At 53.0% G+C, this 7,112-nt stretch overlaps 1 pseudogene; it reads right to left on the bottom strand.

Moving 5' to 3' along the window:
- Positions 1-272: 272 nt before the first annotated feature.
- On the bottom strand, positions 273-5,119 carry LOC148377108 (janus kinase and microtubule-interacting protein 3-like; annotated as a pseudogene).
- Positions 5,120-7,112: the final 1,993 nt, after the last annotated feature.

Raw genomic sequence — 7,112 nt, 5'->3', positions numbered from 1 at the left:
CCAGTGGGACTCTTGTTATTCTGACCCTTTTTAGTGCGCGTTTGGGGCAACAACCGTTTTTTGTGGCGCTCTCTTCTGGTTCAAAAGTGCCCTGCATGTGAATTTGCTTTTCCTGCCTTCTGATTGGATGAGCGCCGGTGTGACGCGGTGCCTCTGTCACCGTGGCGGGGGGTATACGTTGGCATCGGAGCGTCTGCCAACGTCTGAGACCGGCTGGCAGTGTATCGGAGGTGTCGAGTGCGGTGCCGCTGGAGCTCACTCACCAGCTGGTGTTAGGGCCACAGAATGAAGGCCAAGGAGAAGAATAGAAAGAGAAACAGAAACTTCTCCTCCAATTGTTTGATTTGTCTCTTCTGAGCTTCGATGAATTCTTTCAGCTCTTTGTTCCTCTAGGACGGACAAATGGAAAGTGGCATTCAAAAGCCAGTAAGCGTGCAAGTAAGTGCCGGGCTGGCTTTGGGCCCTTACCTGTTGCGCGCTGTGCAGCAGATCCATTCTCTCTTGGAGGATGCAAGCGTCGCGCTCCCTCAACTCGCACATCAGGGCTCGCTTCCATTGGTCCACGGCGCTCCTAAGCTCTTCTCTCTGATCCGCCGTCAGCACGTCATTCACGCCAGCGTGGCTGGCTTTTTCGCCGTCCGTGGCGGGGCAGTCCCGCTGCGGTAGCGCCTCGTACAACATGGCCTCCAGCTCCAGGATCCTCTGGGCCGCAATCCTCGTCCATCAGTGGTCCGGCGGGAGATTTGAGGGCGGCTTACCTTATGAGCCTGGTCCATGGAACACTTCCTGAAGTCCAACTCTTCATCCAGGTAGCCCTTCTGCTTGCAGAACATATCCTAGCACAGCTCAAGGTCAGAATTGTTGGGGCACATTGCCGGAGTTCCCCTTGGCTGATGTCGCGTGTCTGTCTACCTTCTCACTTTCAATGTCCAACATCTTCTGTTGAAGTGCTGACTTGGTCACTTTGATGTATTCTAACCACTGAGGAAAGGCTGCTGTCACATAAGCAGAATGCGAGAGCGTGCGTGGACGTGCGCGTTACCTTCTCGGCTAGGGTGAGAAGGGTCCTGGCGTGAATCACGACCACCTGCTCCTCGTTGGTGAGATTCTGCAAGAGCCCAAAGGCACAGCGTCAACAAGCTTCTTTCAGCGCAAAGCCTTCCAAAAGTCACATTTGAGCCGCCGAGTCTCGTGGAGTGCGAACATAAGGAGTTCGACATACACTTACGGCGTTATAGCCCAGGATGTCCAGCTTCTTCATCAGATCACTGATGACGATGTCCGGGGGAAAGGCGCAAGGAGCAATGTAAGGTGTTCTGGGACCTCGGGTTAAGGTTAGGGTTGCGAGGGACGCCTTACGTACGCTCACGCCCTCGGCCTCGCAGTAGATCTGCAAAGGGCTGAGGCCGTCTGGGAAACGGACTTGCAGAAACTTCAAGACGGGGGAGCGCCGCTCCCTCTCCTGAAAGGCAGAGGCATGCATCCGTCCGTCCGTCCGTCCGTCCGTCACATCTCTGGCCTCAACACGCTTGTGCGAGTCTTCCCACCTCCAGCTCCAGGATGCGGAACTCAAGCAGTTCGTTTTGGTCTCGGATATCCTGGATGTGCTCTTTCAGACGCGCTTCTTCCGCCTCCATCCGCCTGACCTGAAAAGACAGTCAGACCTCATCTGCGGGGCTTCCCGACAGGTGTGACGCCAAGCGACTCCGCCCAGCGCCTTTCTTTCCGTCACCTTTTCGGCCAACTGCTGATTGCTCTGACGCAGCAGCTGCTTCTCCTCCACCCACTTGACATTCTAGAAGAGACAAACGCGTGGACAGCTTTGGAATGTTGTGTCATTTTCATCCACAAATTCTTTGGTTGACTGGAAAATGACATTTGCTTTTCTCCGCATTTTCCCAGCCACGTTCGGGGGGGGGGGGGGGGGGGGGTTGGTCCAGTAATGCCAGACGGATGAGTGACTGAAGAATGTAGCTATTTTGTCTGAGAAAAAGGTGTGCTCATTGATGAGCTTACCTGTCCTTGTTGCTTCAGCGCTGACTCCAGATCTGCTACTCTGCTTTGATAGTGACCCATTTCTACCATCAGCTTTTCTCTGGTCTGAAAGGAGGAGGAGGGAGGCTCCTCCTCCTCCTTTCAGACCAGAGAACACCCGAGGCTGGGTGAGAACAGGGAGGCTGCGACCCGGCCGGGGGTTGCGGGAAGGGGCGCCACCTTGATCTCCTTCTCGGCGTCGTAGTCCCCTTTCGCTGGTCTGGGCTAGCAGAGCGTAGGCTCGTTGCAGCGCTTGATATTCTTGCGTCAGCTGGCGGTAGCGAAGCTCCGCCTCTTCATGCACACACCAATGCAACACAGCACTAGTACCAGAATCAGTCAGACCGGCGACAAAGCACCCGCGACGCAAAGACGAGTCCGATTCCAGGCTGAAGAGGAATGTTTGGTGCCAATACGCTGGCAGAAATGGCGGGCTACCTCTTCGGGTTCCGTGTCGGGGGTTCTGTCGGTGTGAAAAGACAAGGACGATCCGTCCGAGTCCACCAACACGTCTTCGTCGTAGCCGTAAAATGTTTCGATGACCTGCGGGCGCGGAAGCAAACATCTCTCTGAACAAACTGAAGCGACACCTCACGATGAATCGACGAGAGGAACGATAGCGAGAAAAAGGCCATTTCATCTTGCGCAACACCAAGCAGCCGCAAACAAACAGACTCACCTTGCAGGACCTCACGCTTTGTTCCTCCTCAGAGATTCTTGACGTCGGTATCGTAGCAGCAAATCTCTCTCCTGTCGACACAAATAATCCGCCTTTGAGATTCTTTGGATGCAAAGGGAACGAACGGCTCCGGCGCAGAAACAAACGCGACTCACAATGACATTTCTGACATGAGCTCCTGTCTCCAGAGCCTGAAAAACACGTCACCGGCGATGATTGGAGGGACGCTCGTCTTTTCCAAAAGTGACAACTACAGGGTGTGTCAGGGTTTTCCAGATTATCTTTATCGTATCATTGTGTTGCTTTGACTTTGACTGCGACCTGTAATAAATAATATTATTTATCCCTTATTTATCCCTATCGCTTATCCCTTCCTACACAAAGTCGTAAAACACCCCTTGCTATGTTTTGACTAGAGGTCAAGGGCTTCCTCTATTCAATCCACTCTTACACCCACCCTGTTTCTCTTAATTAAAATGCTCGTGCAGGAGCCGAGAGTCAGACTTCATTCGTACAACGGATGGACTCTCCACCTGCAGGTGTCCAAAAGAACTTACTTGTCTCCCGTGTGGTTCTTGCAAAATAAGTTGGAGCGAGCGCAACTCTAACAGGGTGCATTTTGCCACTAGCTGCCTACGGACAATGACGTCGCGCTCGCGGCTCATGGTTGACGGGCTGAGCAGCCGGGCAAGTCCGTCGTTTTCAGCGCACAGCGAGTGGCAAAGGCGCTGACAAAACGGGAGCTTTGAGCTGCTGAAAACGGCAAAACAAGTCTAAAGCGTGTTCAAACGCGTGCGCACAATGCTCCTGCTTGAAAGGTCGGAATTTAAGGGGCCAATTTTTTGGATGGCGGCCGCCGGCCAAGCTTTGGACGGAAAAGGTTTCCTGGCGACAGCGAGCGAGCGCGGCGCTGCCGTACGTGCACCGAGTCGCCTGCCTGAAGACCTTGGACAAGTCGTCGATGATGTGCCGCTGCTCCACAACTTGAAGGAACTCCATTTCACCGTCCTGCTGGCCGCAACCGCGGTCCAGGTCATTGAGCGAACTAGGCCTTCTCTGTGGAACACAAATGCAGTGGACTCTGTTGGCACGCCGCCGTTGTCCGCGTCGACTTACCAAGCTTGCCATCTCCTCGTTCTCCTGGGTGACAAAGCGCACTTTGTTTTCAAGGCGACACAGCACCAGCGAGAGTTCTTCATTCTTCCTGCTCAGGCGTTTGTTTTTGTACAGGAGTGGCAGAAACTGGCTTTCTGTTTCTCTCAGTCGCTTTAGCTGCAAGCATGAAGTGCGGGATGTGAAAGACGCACAACACGCGGGCCAGAACGTATCCATTCCTTTTGCATCGGTTTGAACGGAATCGTGGCTTTGGCTCCCAATAAAAGACATCTACCAGGCAACCGACTCGCCGCGCCGCTCAACTAATAAGCAAGCGCAATGGGTGCCTCGCTGGATGGCGCGCATCAAACGTAGCGCAAACCTTCAAGCGTGCCGTCAATAAATTACCAGTTCATTGCGCTCTTCAGAAAGCAGGGCGTTTCGATCCTCCAGTTTCCTGATGACTGCGCTGAGCTCAGCGATTTTCAGATGAAACCGTCGCGTGTCCCGATCCTCCTGAGACTGAAAACGCCCCGCAACACACACACACAAGCACTCGTTCAAAGTTCAAAACTGTTTTTGTGCTACCTTCCTCCAGCAACGAACTAAGTCATGCGTACTGCAAGTGTGTGATGAGGTGGCTTACGCAATGAAGAGGATTGCTAGTAGCGGCGTTGACCCCACTTCCAGGGTAGTTTAGGCCCGCCCTTTGGGAATCCCTCAGGGCAGCGATCTGCTGCTCGGCAGCCTGAGTCTGCAGCTGAAGGCGGTGGACGTGGCCGGCCCCAGGGCTTCATCCAAAACACTAACCGCTCTGTCTTTCAGCTTGATCTCATCCATCTGGATGTACAAACGGGGAGCGCTCAGGCAGGCGGGCAAACTCATTTGCCAGAATTGTGACAAAAACAAAGAGAGCAACCGGCCAATTTTTTTCTGGAATCGACTAGAACACCTTTGCTGTGACAAAAGCGAAGCGAGCAACCGGACATTTTCTTCTTGTGAAATAGAATAGAATAGAATGCCTTAGGTGTCATTGCACTGCAGGTATACAACGAAATTGGGAACATAGCCACGCACCGCGCATCTGATCAGTCCTACCAGTCGGCGGATCTCCCTCTCGCAGTCTCTCTTGGTTCGGCTCAGCTCCTCCCGATGCTGGTGATGAGCCGATCGGAGCTCGGCCGCTCGGGACTGCCAGGCCTGCTGGGCCGCTGCCAGGGCTTCTTCCGCGCTCCTGGTGGAGGCGACACCGCTCGGTCTCCCGACACCGCCGCGTCTCCTCCACCTCCGCCAGCAAAGCGCCCCCCCTCCTCACCTGAGCAGACATTGCGCCACACCGGGCCGTTGAGACCGCAACGGAGCGCCGCGACGCTTACTGGGGACAAGCTACACAATACGGTAGCGGCCGCATCGAAGCCCGACGTGGCGTGCGGATAGTCAGACACGGATAGAGCGGATCACCTTGTCCATGGAGCCGTCCCTCAGGCTGAGGACCAAGGCATTCAGTCGCTGGATCTCTCCATATTTGATTTTGATCACTCTCATCAGCTCCATTTCATGCTGCCGCAGTAATGTCTCCCTGGTAATGGCTAACTCTTTCTGCTTCTCCTCATGGAGTTTGCTTTTGAGTTCCGTCATGGCGGCGGTGGCACGGTGGTGCTCCGCCCGCAGGTCCTGACTTCTCTCTCTCTCCAGACAGCTGACCTGACATGACTTAGACTTAGACAAACTTTATTGTCATCTTGTCTGCACATGGTGCATACAAAACGAAATTCCGTTGCATACGTCTTACAACAAAGTAGTGATATTGCAGTTGAATAGAAGTAACATATCCTATGAAAATATATATATATACATATATACTATATATATATATATATATATATATATTAAAAATAAGTATAAAGTGCAGCAGTGATAATTATGCAATAGTGCAAGTAGGCAAAACAGTATTCAAGAGTGTGCAGAGGAATGCTAAACCATGTATTAAACTTCTATTTAAAGGGTTTATACAAGTTCAGTAAAGTTGGTAGTGCGAGATAGTGCAAGATAGAGGTCCGTAGTGTCATAAAGTACAGTTCTGTGAATGTGTGATGCAGAGTTCAGTTTAGAGCTCAACAGTTCTAGTGTTCAACAGTCTGATGACAGCAGGGAAAAAGCTGTTGCAGAACCTGGTGGACCTGCACCTCCACAGCTGAGCTGTTGATGATCAGTGGAGCGTGGTGAGGCTGTTTTTTCCTGAAGTCGACGATGATCTCCTTCATCTTCTCCTCATTCAGGATCAGGCTGTTTTCTCTGCACCAGCCCACCAGCTGCTCCACCTCCTCTCTGTAGTCCAGGTCGTTGTTGTCTCTGATGAGCCCCACCACCGTTGTGTCGTCTGCTGACTTCACGATGTGATTGGTGGTGAACCTGAGGACGCAGTCGTGTGTCATCAGGGTGCACAGCAGGGGGCTCAGGACGCAGCCCTGAAGGGAGCCTGTGCTGAGGGTGATGACATCAGAGGTGTTCTGTCCGACCCGGACTGACTGAGGTCTGTTGGTGAGGAAGTCTAGCAGCCAGTTGCGAAGGGGGGTGTTGAAGCCCAGGTGTTCCAATTTTCCTACCAGATGCTGTGGGATGATGGTGTTAAACGCTGAGCTGAAGTCCAGGAACAGCCTCCGCACATGGGTGTTCTTCTCCTCCAGGTGAGCCAGGCTCAGGTGAAGAACGGAGGAGATGGCGTCCTGAGTGGAGCGGTTTTGCCGGTCGGCAAACTGGAACGGGTCAAATAATAGGGGGAGTCTGGAAACGATGTGACCTTTAAGCAGCCTTTCGAAGCACTTCATCATAACCGGAGTCAGTGCAACAGGCCGGTAATCATTAAATGAGGTGATTTGAGGTTTCTTCGGCACCGGAATGATGGAGGCAGTCTTAAAGCACGCCGGCACTGTGGCTTGGCCCAGCGAGGTGTTAAAAATGTCTGTGATGACCCCAGCCAGATGACTTGCACATTCCCTGAACACACGCCCAGGAATGTTGTCGGGGCCAGGGGCCTTACAGGGGTTGACTCTCCTCAGGGTCTTCAACACATCGGCGGAGTCAAGGCAGAGTACCTCCTCTTCCTGATGGGGGACAGTTTTAACTGCTGGAGTGCCGTTTAGTGCCTCGAACCTCCCAAAGAAGTTATTTAGACCATTTAGAAAGTCAGCATCAACTACACCCACCGGGGGGGGGGAGGGTGAGTTGTCGTCTGTAATCGCCCGTATGCCTTGCCACATACTCCTGATGTTTTTGACGTCGTGGAAACGATCCTGAAATTTTC

The sequence above is a fragment of the Syngnathus floridae genome, unplaced genomic scaffold, assembly GCF_059516105.1.
Source record: "Syngnathus floridae isolate MCC-2025c unplaced genomic scaffold, RoL_Sflo_1.0 HiC_scaffold_366, whole genome shotgun sequence".
Taxonomy (NCBI): domain Eukaryota; kingdom Metazoa; phylum Chordata; class Actinopteri; order Syngnathiformes; family Syngnathidae; genus Syngnathus; species Syngnathus floridae.
The sequence above is the reverse complement of the archived record's forward strand: the minus strand, read 5'-3'. Positions and strand labels throughout refer to the sequence as shown.